We start from the raw sequence: 6,345 nt of genomic DNA on the forward strand, positions 1-6,345 counted from the left end.
TAGCCAGAGCAGTCAATGCTGACACTTGACTCTTGAGACACTTGAATACCAGTAGCGAGAGCAGTCAATTCCCAACACTTGATAATTGGGACACTTGAATACCAGTAGCGAGAGCAGTCAATTCCCGACACTTGATAATTGGGACACTTAAATACCAGTAGCCAGAGCAGTCAATGCCAGACATTTGATACTTGAGACACTTGAATACCAGTAGCCAGAGCAGTCAATTCCCGACACTTGATACTTGGGACACTTGAATACCAGTAGCGAGAGCAGTCAATTCCAGACACTTGATACTTGGGTCACTTGAATACCAGTAGCGAGAGCAGTCAATTCCCGACACTTGATACTTGGGACACTTGAATACCAGTAGCCAGAGCAGTCAGTTCCAGACACTTTATACTTGGGACACTTGAATACCAGTAGCCAGAGCAGTCAATTCCCGACACTTGATACTTGGGACACTTAAATACCAGTAGCGAGAGCAGTCAATGCTGACACTTGATACTTGGGACACTTAAATACCAGTAGTCAGTACAGTCAATTCCCGACACTTGATACTTGGGACACTTTAATACCAGTATCCTGAGCAGTCAATGCCCAACACTTGATCCTTGGGACACTTGAATACCAGTATCGAGAGCGGTCAATGCTGACACTTGATACTTGGGACACTTGAATACCAGTAGCAAGGACAGTGAATTCCCGACACTTGATACTTGGGTCACTTAAATCGCAGTAGCGAGAGCAGTCAATTCCCAACACTTGATACTTGGGACACTTAAATACCAGTAGCCAGAGCAGGAAATGCCCGACACTTGATACTTGGGTCACTTGAATACCAGTAGCGAGAGCAGTCAATGCCCAACACTTGATACTTGGGACACATAAATACCAGTGGCCAGAGCAGTCAATGCCCGACACTTGATACTTGGGACACTTAAATACCAGTAGCCAGAGCAGTCAATGCTGACACTTGATACTTGAGACACTTGAATACCAGTAGCGAGAGCAGTCAATGCCCAACACTTGATACTTGGGACAGTTGAATACCAGTAGCGAGAGCAGTCAATTCCCGACACTTGATACTTGGGACACTTAAATACCAGTAGCCAGAGCAGTCAATGCCAGACACTTGATACTTGGGACACTTGAATACCAGAAGCCAGAGCAGTCAATTCCAGACACTTGATACTTGGGATACTTGAATACCAGTAGCGAGAGCAGTCAATTCCAGACACTTGATACTTGGGACACTTGAATACCAGTAGCCAGAGCAGTCAGTTCCAGACACTTGATACTTGGGATACTTGAATACCAGTAGCGAGAGCAGTCAATTCCCGACACTTGATACTTGGGACACTTGAATACCAGTAGCCCGAGCAGTCAATTCCCAACACTTGATACTTGGGACCCTTGAATACCAGTAGCAAGGACAGTCAAATCCCGACACTTGATACTTGGGTCACTTGAATACCAGTAGCGAGAGAGGTCAATTCCCAACACTTGATACTTGGGACACTTAAATACCAGTAGCCAGAGCAGGGAATGCCCGACACTTGATACTTGGGACACTTGAATACCAGTAGCGAGAGCAGTCAATTCCCAACAATTGATACTTGGGACACTTAAATACCAGTAGCCAGAGCAGGGATGCCCGACACTTGATACTTGGGACACTTGAATACCAGTAGCCAGAGCAGTCAATGCCCAACACTTGATACTTGGGACACTTAAATACCAGTGGCCAGAGCAGTCAATGCCCAACACTTGATACTTGGGACACTTAAATACCAGTATCCAGAGCAGTCAATGCTGACACTTGATACTTGAGACACTTGAATAACAGTAGCCAGAGCAGTCAATGCCCAATACTTGATACTTGGGACACTTGAATACCAGTAGCGAGAGCAATTAATTCCCGACACTTGATACTTGGGACACTTAAGTACCAGTAGCCAGAGCAGTCAGTTCCAGATTCTTGATACTTGGGACACTTGAATACCAGAAGCCAGAGCAGTCAATGACAGACACTTTATACTTGGGACACTTGAATACCAGTAACGAGAGCAGTCAATTCCCGACACTTGATACTTGGGACACTTAAATACCAGTAGTGAGAGCAGTCAATGCTGACACTTGATACTTGAGACACTTGAATACCAGTAGCCAGAGTAGTCAATGCTGACACTTTATACTTGGGACACTTTAATACCAGTAGCGAGAGCAGTCAATGCTGACACTTGATACTTGAGACACTTGAATACCAGTAGAGAGAGCAGTCAATGCCCAACAGTTGATACTTGGGACACTTGAATACCAGTAGCGAGAGCAGTCAATTCCCGACACTTGATACTTGGGACACTTGAATACCAGTAGCCAGAATAGTCAATGCCCAACACTTGATACTTGAGACACCTGGATACTTGACGATCAGACCCCTGGACACGTCCCCCTAGTCACTGATAGTCTCATCTGTCGCTGTCACGTGATCCCGACACCTGAATATGTGTTCACCTGTACATCTGGACACCAAGCACCTTGGCTTTTGACAAAACAACACCTCAACGTACAGCACATGCAAAACCAGAAGCCTGCACAACTGTACTCAGATACACCTGAAGGATCGACATTCAAGAAAAGCCCAAACCAACATATCATGATCATGACACCTGGCTACCCAACATCCGACACCTATACACCGGGACACGGATAGCTGAACACCAAACACCCGGCACGTGTGTATCTGAGTCCCCCGACACCTAGACACTGTTCACTGACAGATGAACACCATATACAGGGAACTTGTATATCTGAACACCCCTTGTCCGACACCTAGACACTGCTCACTGATACCTGAACACCATATACCCGGCACCGGCATATCTGAACACCCCGTGTCCGACACCTAGGCACTGCTCACTGATAGCTGAACACCATATACCAGGTACCTGTCTATCTGAACACCCTGTGTCCGACACCTAGACACGGATAGCTGAACACCAAACACCCGGCACGTGTGTATCTGAGTCCCCCGACACCTAGACACTGTTCACTGACAGATGAACACCATATACAGGGAACTTGTATATCTGAACACCCCTTGTCCGACACCTAGACACTGCTCACTGATACCTGAACACCAAATACCCGGCAGCTGTCTATCTGAACACCCCGTGTCCGACATCTAGGCACTGTTCACTGATAGCTGAACACCATATACCAGGTACCTGTCTATCTGAACACCCTGTGTCCGACACCTAGACACTGATAGCTGAACACCAAATACCCGGCACTTGTATGTCTGAACACCCCGTGTCTAACATCTAGGCACTGTTCACTGATAGCTGAACACCAAATACCCGGCACCTGTATATCTGAACACCCGTGTCCGACACCTAGACACTGATACCTGAACACCAAATACCCGGCACTTGTATGTCTGAACACCCCGTGTCCAACATCTAGGCACTGTTCACTGATAGCTGAACACCAAATACCCGGCACCTGTATATCTGAACACCCGTGTCCGACACCTAGGCACTGCTCACTGATAGCTGAACACCAAATACCCGGCACCTGTATATCTGAACACCCGTGTCCGACACCTAGGCACTGCTCACTGATAGCTGAACACCATATACCAGGCACCTGTCTATCTGAACACCCTGTGTCCGACATCTAGACACTGATAGCTGAACACCAAATACCCGGCACCTGTCTATCTGAACACCCCGTGTCCAACATCTAGGCACTGATAGCTGAACACCAAATACCAGGCACCTGTATATCTGAACACCCCGTGTCCGACACCTAGGCACTGTTCACTGATAGCTGAACACCATATACCCGGCACCTGTATATCTGAACACCCCGTGTCCGACACCTAGGCACTGTTCATAGTAAATGATATGATCTAAAGTGGGATTCGAACCGGCAAACGCATCCGCTGATGACCATAGTCATTTGTATACTCATTTGACAATTGTCTGCTCAAAACTGGAAGCTGTGTTGTTATCGTGTAATGGACAAATTTTCTGTGATAGTTACCAGAGGATGTGTGCACTACACGTGTATCTATTCATTATCTTAGATGTAACTGTTTAGTTGGTTTGCTTCCACCAACAAACTCCTTCATTTCGGGTTTTCACCCATTCACTATTTGGTGTCCTCCGCTGTGAAATAGCTGAAATGGAGCTGAAAGCGGGGTAAAATCATATACACTCACTTCGTGCTAACTCAACAAAACGAAGAAGCTGAAGAACATCAGCTGAAGAACATCACCTTGGAGAAGTCATCTTCTTTCAATCAGGTGAACAGCGTCAAAATCCGTCTCAATGCTAAGAGTGAAAGAGATAGTTCGCCTTTGACCCGTGACCAGTAGAAAGCAAAGGGAATTGAGATTATAACTTTTTTTCAGATCTGGCTGGTAGCAGATTCACGTAATATTTGGAAATGTTGGGTAGCCGAGTGGTCACATCGTTGACAAAAGTTCGATTCCCCTCATCGGTACAATGTGTGAAGCCCATTTGTTGTGTCCCCCGCCGTGATATTGCTGGACTAATGCCAATAGCAGCGTTAAACCACGTCTTCTCACTCACGCACTAAAGACGCCATTTCCCATTAGTGACGCTACGTTTGCGCGATGCGAATGATGTTCCGGTTCCCAATCAACACGTCACTCTATCACTTGGTTAGACACCATGAACACAATGCCATTTGTGATAGGTACGATAATTAAATTATTGCAAGCGTAACGAACCCTCTTCATAACCGCATATTGAGGTTAGAGAAAGTCATATCTCCCGAAGATATAGGGAAATAAAACGCAATTACACATGTAGAAACTCTTCATCAGTCTTTATTTCAAAATACATTTTAAGCGCCTATGTGTACATAGCTACTGCCTAGTGAATTAGTTGATATTGAACTAGAACAGGATGAAGAGACTGACGATGCTTGTTGCCAAGGAAGGCCGTTGGACGTAGGACCATGGGAAGATAACTCTGCTATCAGTAGACATACCCGCCTCCTATGAAAAGAGTACCGCAACAAATGAAATTCTCCTGAGAGTTGCATCTCTCTCGGTCCCAGAGGTAGTTTCCACCGTCGGTGCAGCGTAACAGAGCGCAGTTCTCAGGCTTCGAGTCGCTGTCCTCTACCTGTGTCTCGGAGAGGCCAAGGAACGGTGTCTGGTTGCTGGTACCGTTGATGAGGGGGGATGTGAAGTTGGTGAGTGGAACGTCATCCCCGGGGAGGTATCGCCATGTTTGCTTGTTTTCCAGTTTGTTGGCACCGATCCAGTAGTTGGCATCTAAGAACAATAAAATTCAAAATATATAATTCAATGGTTTAGGATAGAATTTGAAGGTGTGAATGTTGCTTAACGTCAAAACGAAAACATTCCTTTCCTATACATTACAAGCACGATTATACGAAGCGTAATGGGGCCACCTTTGTACCATTAAAATATTTCTTTAACCGAAATTTCTCGTTATTTCAAACATTATGTTTTCATAGTTCTCGAAATTGCCAATTTCCTTTCGTTACTTTGAGCGGTAACATTATGAAGCCTTTGCTTTAAATAATCATGCTTGTAGTGAAGACAAGGATCTTATAAAGTATGTGTATAAAGACACAAAAACACATAGTTAAACTTTGTTCTCAAAGTATGATAGTCTGTAATTGTGTTTTAACAGATTGGAACTATTCAGGGGAGGTAACTTACATGGGTCGGCAGGTATCATGGAGGTGACGAAGTTGTTCATGTCGTAGGTGAGGATGTCTGCCAGATCGGTGAAAAGGATGTTGCAGTACTCCTGAGAACAGATGACGTCATAAGATAACAAACAAACAATTATGTATTTTTGTAGTCTGGGCCATGAGGCCATTTTGCGAAATAAACTCTCGCTCTCCCGTCATAAGATATTATACACACTATTGCCTCGTTAATGGGACAATATGACTCTCTTGAGAAAACATGCTTGTGGTTCTATGTGTGCAATTAGAGTAAGTGAGTTTTGTTTTACGCCGCTTTTAGTAACATTCCAGCAAAAAATCGGCGGGGACACCAAAAATGGGCTTCACACATTGTACCCATTTGGGGTATCCAACACAGGTCTTCGGCATGACGAGTGAACGCTTTAACCACTAGGCTACCCCACCGTCCCGAAACAACAAGAGCTGTCACGGTAAAACGTTTTGGTGTTGCTCGACCGGAGATCGAACTCCGTTCTTCCATTTTCCAGTGAGACGTTCTATCCACCAGACAACGAACGCGAACCCCGGTTACTGATGTTTGTTGTCTCCAAAGTATGTAGATCGATGCTCATTATGTCAATCATT

Source organism: Haliotis rubra, unplaced genomic scaffold, assembly GCF_003918875.1.
Source record: "Haliotis rubra isolate DU_JTF1 unplaced genomic scaffold, ASM391887v1 Scf150, whole genome shotgun sequence".
Lineage (NCBI taxonomy): Eukaryota > Metazoa > Mollusca > Gastropoda > Lepetellida > Haliotidae > Haliotis > Haliotis rubra.